Source organism: Drosophila miranda, chromosome XR (genome assembly GCF_003369915.1).
Source record: "Drosophila miranda strain MSH22 chromosome XR, D.miranda_PacBio2.1, whole genome shotgun sequence".
Lineage (NCBI taxonomy): Eukaryota > Metazoa > Arthropoda > Insecta > Diptera > Drosophilidae > Drosophila > Drosophila miranda.
The window spans coordinates 21,505,223-21,514,046 of record NC_046674.1 but is presented as its reverse complement, the minus strand read 5'-3'; positions in this window follow the sequence as shown (position 1 = coordinate 21,514,046).

The window sequence follows — 8,824 nt, the reverse complement described above, 5'->3', positions numbered from 1 at the left end:
CCCCCAGGGCCAAAATGGTTTGCCTATAAAATGTGTTATTGACATTGAGGCCACATGTCCATGGGAACGACTGTGACCTACATGAATAGTTGAGCAGTGGGCCAGCAGGGCCCCAATCATTAAAATGGTTTAGTTTTGGGCTGGCCCCTTCGAAGGACCCGAAAGGGTAACAGAAAAAGGCAACCAGATCCTTGGCGTGTAATTAGCTTGTGGTTAATTTATTGGAGACCTTTAATTATCCAATCAGTTGTTTTAAATGAAACTCATTCGATTGTGGGGCCAAGCTTCAGGCGAAAGGCGAAAAGCTGGCAAGCAGTAATTAAATATAAATATAGAACTATGAACTGAATCCTAATCGAACTTTTGTATTAATTATGGAGTAAAAAACATCAATTTTGGAGTAAATGGGCATTGAATCGTTCGTCTGATGGATAATCCTCACAAATTAGCTCTAGGGCCCCACTAGAATTGGAAGACACGATTACCAGTAGACAAAACCATAATCTAATTAAAGGTCATGATGTGTAATACTGTCATTTAAGCGGCCTGTCCGCTCCAAATGCGATTTGCGTAACTCGATACAGGTTAAAGGTTATGAAATGAAATTTTCCAATCTATTTTACGGTAGCCTCTCAGTCCTCGCTCAGGCCTCTCTGTCTCTCTCTCCGTCAGCTCCAGTCTGTCCTTCAGATAAATTATATTATACATAAATAACATCAGAGTGACTCGTCTGGCACCTACGAGGGGTTCAGACAGACATAGACAGTCAGTCAAAGGCAGCAATTTTTGCTGTCCTTCGTTGTGGAACTGCTTGAGGAACTGGGCTGTGCCTTTTAGCATTAAATATAAATTAGAGTGGGTCCAGCTGGGGTGGAGGTTGTAGGTCAAAGGCAAGCCAGGGCCAGAACAAAAGCCAAGTACAATGTCCTTGCATGCAAATGCTGCCTTTCACAGCCAAAGGATAACAATATTGATTGTGGAATCGGCCTATATGGATAGGTGGGTTCAGTTTACCGTCTGGCTTGTCCTTTTCTGCGTTTCCCAGGACAACGGTATGACTTTGAGACTTCCTTTGAGTGTGTCCTCGGACTGTTTTCCTGTGCCTGACTGTGTCTGACTGTCTGTCTGTCTATCTGTCTGTATGCCATGGGCCCATTCTAATGGCTTTTTAATTGAAGCAGAGACTTCAATGAATAAATAAAAGATAGTTGCCACAGCCTTTGTTTGCTTGCCACACTCACAGTAGAGAGTCGTACACTAAAATTAGAGGAATGAAAAACATAAAAGAAAAATTGTTCAAGTTTGAAAGTCAGGAAAATGAAATGTTCTAATTGACTTAAACTTTTGCGCCATTATGAATATGGTGAGTGCCGCAGCGAAGTTTTCCCGGGCATCCCATCCCATCCCCCCACATGAGTCTGCAGCAGCAAGTGCTTCCAATCCAATGAATCGCCACAAGAAGTTCAGAACTCAAAAAGCTCTTCTCTGCCCCAATAAAAATCAAATGTGGCACGCTTTCTTAGGGGGAGGGCGTTGCATGGCAAGGCATGGCATCATGATTTTGAATAGAATGAATATAAACTGCTGGCTGAAGATTTACTAAACGATATTTAGCCAAAATAAACTTCAAATCTGTTTGTGAATGTGGGATTCCGGATGAAAGAGCAAAGATATCCTTTGATATGAATCCCTATGGAGCTCCTCCTAAGCAGTGAATCATCTGCTCCTGAACGTTTGAGCTAAGACCTCAGCATTAAATGGCAACAATCTGGAAATCCAAAGTATAGGCTTATAATTGCCTCTCAGTCACAGTCAAGTTGCAGCTAATTTTCACCATTCTGTAATTTCGAACTATATACATAAATCCAGCAGTCAGCAGTCAGCATCCAGCCAAGCCAATCCGTGTCAGGTTGCAGGAAATTTTGATTGGAATATTCAGGTGTAAGGTCACCTTCTTGAAGGATGTTGCCCAAGCGTATTGCTTGGTCCATATGATACATAATTAACCAAATCGAAACGGACAAAGCTGCTCGGTTAGCCAGCAAACATAGGACTAGGCCAAAGGACTGTGACTGTGACTGGGCCCAGACTGCTGCCATTTGTTGCTGTGGAAGCACGTGTTGGTGCGGTTTCCTGCCAAAACTGTGGCATTCTGTGGTTGCCAAACCCCAAGCCAAACCCAACAGCAGCAAATACAGAGACAGACAGACAGACACAGGGCCAAGTGGGGACTTTTGGCAGTTACTTTGCCTTGCCAACGGGCCCAGGCCTCGGCCACCAAAATGAAGCAAGTCATTATTGGTCGGACACTGAATGGGATTTAAATCCGTAACTGAGATGTAATTACATCATGCATGGGTCGAGTGTCATAGTGTCCCTATGGCTCCAGGGCCAGCCCCAGGGAATACCCACCTCATTATGCCCAGGATGCGGTGATCCCCCGTCTCCGCACCTCAGCCGCATATCGTTGCCACAAACTAAATGAGTTTTGGCCCTTTTCTTTGGTGTGTCAATTGGAATCATCTTCATTATTATCCTTCATTAACAACAAATATTTTCGCCCTTCTTATGTTTTGTTGTTGCTGTTTTTGTTGCTTTTGTTGTGGTGCTGTTTAATTACAATTTTCTATGTGATTCCACTTTGATTGGCGATTGAGGCACAGCTGCGTGAAATGAAATTTAACAGAGGCCAGGTCGTGCCGGGTGGTCTGGCAGGACCACTACCACAATCTGCCACTTGGAATCGACTACTCCTCTGAAGCAACCGCCTCGCAGCTATTGTGGTCACAGAAATGTTGTCCGCTTTTAATTTCAAATGTACGTGACTTGTTTTAATTAGTCAGCGGGCAGAGCAGCAGCAGAGGCATTCGGAAATAATCTAAATTATAGGTATATACGGGTATATATTTATGCTTTTGTGTAATATACATCCTCAGTTTAATAGGTTTTCATTGTATTCTCGTATTTTGCGGTCCAATAAATGTGGCAGTTCGTCTGGCATTTGTACGCGTTGAAATTGTGAGAGAAACTGCAATGTCTTTCAGACTAATCTATACCCTGGCGGAGAAGTATATTATTGCTTGGTAAAGATGATATCAATGCGGCTCGTATCTAAAATTTTAAATAATGATAAATGGAGATGGATTTAAATTGCATACAAATCAGCTGTCAATTGGATACAAATCTGTTTGTAAAATAGTTCGAATCACTTTTAAAAGAGTTCTGATTTACTTATTTGACGATTTACCGATAATTGTTTGCGTCTTGGAGCATACTTAGGCAAATGAACTGGACAAAATGGCCCATCAAACACTTGAAGACTTGGTCCTGGACCCACACACAAGTCTCCTTCGAGGTACCAAGCAAACAATGCATATATATACATATTACCCCCCATGCCAGACTGTGGAGACCAGAGGCCAGAGGAGATGGACGGGGAGATTGACTTGGTCCGAGACGACTTATAATACCGGCAAATTTTCAACTACTTGGCAAGAAGTTTTCGTATAAAACGGCATAACATCGCACAAACAGCCAATAAAAACAAGAAGCCAGCTGCATGCCGCTTGCTGCGTGCTGCATGCTGCATGAAGCATGCAACTTTCACTTGCCAAGCTGTCGATAAAGACAGCAAGCCCACCTCTCTCGCTCTTGCTGTGCACCCAGTTACGAAACTTGTTAAATAAGACTTCTAAATTCATTTGGTCCATACGCAACTTAACACCGAGAAAAACCTAAAGCGGCATCAAAAGTTTTCTACCCACAAAAAAGAAGGGCTGGAGAAGAACCAACAAACAAAAGAACAAAAAACGAAGCATGCATTAGGTAGGGTAGCCGAAGGTTCAGATACACTGGCAGATCTTCAGCTTCCTTCGAAAGTTATTGAGATTCATTATCTATCAGCAATGGCGGACATTCTGTTGGATTTCAAAAGCCTAGGACTTCAAAGAGGCTCCCAGGAACTTCCACGGGAAAAAGCAAATCGGAAACATTATTCTGCGATTGCTCACCGGATAAAATGGGTGCACAAAAAGGTTCTAGGCCCAAAGAAATGGAAGAGTGTGGCCCTTGCTATTATGTCGCTACCAAGATCTTGCCAGATCCAGAGTAGCCCGCCGCAAGGGTATCAAAATGAGCGAAACACAATAAACAACTTCATCAAATGGCTGTGGCTGCAATTGCTCGCTGGCTCGTTGCTGTTGTACGAGGAGCTGTGCAAATATTTTGGGCTATCCCGAAAGCGTAAAGAAAATAGAAAAGCCCAGAAAAGTTGGGCGCAAGGCTGCAGCTTAAATAAATAGCGCCGCGTTGGGGGCAGGGGCAGCAGTTGGAGGCAGGCAGGCTCACAATGGTCGCTTGGCCACCTAAAAGTATGCAACACTTTCTCAAGTTCCTTTCGTCCTTGCCGTCGACTCCCTGCCTGCCTCCCTGGCTGCCTCCTACGCCTGATTCCTTACAAGTTTTGTTTCTTGTGCATTTTCATTAAATAGTGTTGTTCGCCCCATTGTTGACGGCGCTGTACTTTGCATATTTTAACTGCTTATGGCTTATGGCTCGTTCCGACACGCCTTCGTCATACAACCCACCATACAAAAAGGTGAGGGGCGGGGTGGTGTGGGGTTCTGCTGCACCATCAGAACATTGTAATAAAAAATAAACTTTCCTCTTCGGTCCTCCACTCCTGCGATGGTACATAAAACTACTTTTGTCTTTGTTAATATCATGTTCGGGCTGCCTGTCATTTGTTAACAGTTTTCCAGGGGTATATTCCTACTCGAACGAGTAGAAAGATTAGTTTCTGCTGAGCTGAAGCAGCTTGAAAACTGCTTAAATATTGAAGCTTTGAGGAAATTGCGACACCCATTGCTTACACGGGCTGGCATGTGGAAATCTCAAGCCATCATTGAATAATGACTGGGGAATGAAAGTTGCAGAAGAACAAAAACAATCGACTCAAAAAACGAAGCAATTTAAACAGATAACTATACGTACCTACAAATAAATCCGTAAAAACGGTGACATCAGAGTGAAGCCATCATTTTGAATGTAACAATAAACAAGAACAAGAAAAGTTCCACCATTTTCATTTCCATTTACTCGTCGTTCTGCCAGGAACAATCCGTGGAAAGAAGTGCATTGTTCGCGATGTAATTTGTTTCATTGCCAATTGTCTTGTCGTGTCTTGTCTCTTGACTTGCTTTTTATGACTTGGCCAACAGCGGGTTTTATGGCCCAGACGCGAACACTCCTCTTCCCGAAAAACAACAGCGACATCAGCTGTGGCAGGGTCTTCCATCTGTCTGCCTGTCTGTCCGTCTGTCTGTCCGTCTGTCTTTCTGTCTGTCTGCAAACTTGACTGCTGTCGAGGGCCCTGCTTCGTCGCTGCTGTTGCAACTGTTGGTTAACTCAATTTGGCAGTCACTGTGGCCGGCTTTTGAGGTGTGGCCCTAGTGCTGCTCCCATCTGGATAATTGGCTTACGAGTATGTGTCCATCCATACAGTATGCTCTCCATACAGGAGTAATTATTACAAATACGCGTATCAGCTTTGCGCATTCAAGTGCTGCACAATTAAGTGGGTCGTTAGTGCAAAAATTTCGGCCAATTCCCTCACATATGTATGTACGCGCACTCGCTTGGAGTCTCTAATTTCCAAAGGACTCTTGGCGATGGCAGTTTGCTGTAAGCTTTTAATTAGCATCAAATTACTTTTATTCACACTCCAATGCGCCTGGCCATATGCTGCACCTTTTATGCTCTTCTCTCATTCTGTTCGCCCCCACCCCACCCCATTTTGTTAGCCCTCCCCTAACGCATATGCGAATCCCCTTTATGGTTAATTAATCCTTGGGATTACATGGATATAAACATGGTTTGTAGGGTACGTTACGGTAATGCTTGGTTAATGGCTACTTTTGATGCTTGAAGTTCCTGCTGACACAACGGATTACAACGGATGGCGGAGATCAAGTAGAATTAGATACTTTGAAAGACATCGAATTGATTACGAGACATAAGTTCGCAAAAAACTTCTGTTTGAACCCCTCGTAAAATGTCTCGTCTTCGACATAGAATAGAGTAGTGACAGTAAATATTCACTATTATTTTTATAGTGATTGAAATCATTTAACTTTACATGCTATCCAAATGAGGGATAAGGACTGTCCGTTAAAAACCTGCCCAGAACCTGCAAAAGTTTAATTGCTGAAAATTGACAGCTAATTATATACAAAAAACCACAAGCAGGCAAACACATTTTTTGATGGCTGAGCAGGGGCCAGGCCTCAAAAATAGAGTTCGAGTTTGGGGTAAAATGAAACGAGCCACATATGAGTGCCAAATGTGGGTACAACTGATTGACAGGGGCAACATGGCGTATGCGTACTTTAGGGCCACACATTGAGGGGGAGCCAGCGCTGCGTATGCGTAACATTTAAACTGGAAAAGTAAATTAAATTAAAGGCAACTAACAGCTGACAGGCGGCAGCAAAATGTCAAACTGGCAAACTAATATGGTGCCAGGGCAAACGGCTGACGAAGGGTGAAGAGCCGGAGTGGGCATGGCGGTGGGCGTACAGTTTTTAATTAACGATGCACGAAACTAAATTGAAAAATTTGATTAAAAAGTTCTTTTTTTTTTAGCAACGTCGGTGCCGACGGCAGCTGGATCTTCAAGTACGAATGTGGGGGAGCCTTTTGTGGGGTTGTAGATATGCTGGCTATACAGGATGGGTGTCTGTGGAGGGTAGTTTGGGGGTGTGCGCAGAGTTCTAGTTAGTTGAGCTTTACAAATGTTTAAGCAAAATTTTATTTGCAGAAAGCAAAAACTGCACGATGTACTCGCACTTTAGCTGAAAAACTTGATATGCTCCTGCCACTGGCACTGCCACTAGCTCTGTTCCTGCTGTATGGGTGTGTCGGTGTGTGGGCGACTGGGCGTGGCTGGCATTAACACTTGTAGTGTCAGTGTCGCATGTCGTTGCATGCGAAACGGTTAAACTAAATACACGCTGTCTGGGCTCCCGCCTCAGTACACCCGCGAGTGTGGCGCTCTCTCACTCTGTTTGAGTGTATGTGTGTGCGCCGCTTCGTTGCATCCACAAACACATACATATATGTATATATATATATATACTCTTACATACGCAGGGGAAGCCACGCTTCCCTGCTTTACCCACATTATATGTCATATATACTCGCATGTACATACATATAGTATATATATATATATATTCTCGTTCAGGTTTTGGGTTGGAAAAGCATGGGTAGGTGTGGCAGGCACGCAATTAGAAGTTGCTCAGTTTATTTTCATTTTCTTTTTTTCATCCCCCTCCCCACCCCCCCCGCACGACATTTGCACCCTCTCTTACAGCTTTACGTCGTGCTTTCTTCCGTCAGGTGAGCGAAACTTTTATAGTTTGTCACGAATATGGAAATTCAGATAGGGTTCGTTCCCGACAAGCAATCAACTTGAGGACAAAAGGAGAACCAACCATAAGAAAATCTGTACACAAGCAAATCGGTATATAGAAGCAAATTTGTAAAAAGAAAAGCTTAAAACGTAAGTAATGTATGTATATCAACAGACAAGATTTTTGGCTGAACAGAAAGTAAAAGGCTAAAATTAAATCTTAGAAATAATTTATTTATCGCATTTAACGACATAAAATGTAGCTTCAAAGATACTGTCTGTGTCTGCGGATATATCGTTGACACATGCTGCAACTCTTTGGCTTAAATTTGAGCCCACTTATCAAGGGAAATCCTGCTAATTTCTGCCCTTTAAACTTTCATGGCATAACACGAGGTGGAAAATATGAAATTCTCAAATTAAACGAAGCATTTTTAATTGCCATTTTCGTTGCTTTATGGATGCATAAAACAGGCAGCTTCATAAAGCGCTTCTCCATAAAATGTCTCGCGATTGCGTTGGCGTTGAAGCGACTGAAGGTTAAGCCATGCCACATTGTGTATGCCACTTTGGAGTCAATCAAAGTTGTGCGAGTTCTTGGGGATGCCGACACGTTTGTCAAGTGCCGGATGACAAATCAATGTGAAATTGATGGATGTCTGGCTGTGAGTTGGCGTGGCCAGAGGGGACAGAGGTACCAGAGATGGAGGACATGCTTAGCATACTTATTGGGGTATTTTCTGGTGCAGCAGTTGCACCGCACATCCACCCATAGCCACACACACACACACACACACAGACACACAGATATCCACCAATAGCCATTTGCATTTGCGTAGATGTATTAAACATGATGCAAATGAAAAGCGGAAGTGCCAACCGTGCTCGGCGAGACCGCAATTTTCGCGGTCTTTTTGACGATGCCAGAAGTCAGAGAGCGCTCCCCAAATGAAGGAAGTGCCTCCATTCAGCTTGTTCTGCTCCATTTTGTGGCTTCATTTTGTCCCCTCTCGCATATATTACGCATGCAAAGAATGCACCAAGGAAAGGAGGCATTATGGAGAAAAGGGGTGCTTGGGGCACGAGCAGAGGCATGGGTATTGGCGTTGGGGCAAGGATTGTTGCTAGCGCCTGTGTGTCTGTTTGAAATTCATGACTTGTTTAGTGCACATGCCGCATAATGTAGCATGCATTTTGGGCGGTTGGCGGTGCCGCCGCGCTTATATTGCAGCTGCCACTGTTTGTCGTTGTTGTAGTTGTTGGCATTGTCTCTAAATGAGAAGCGCAGCACAAATATGCAAACAAATGCATGAATGGCAGTGTGCGGAAGGTGCGTTTCGAATGTGTACAGCTGTTGTAAAAACTGTAAAATCAAAGGAATATATGTATAATGATGATGGCTTCTATTTCAAC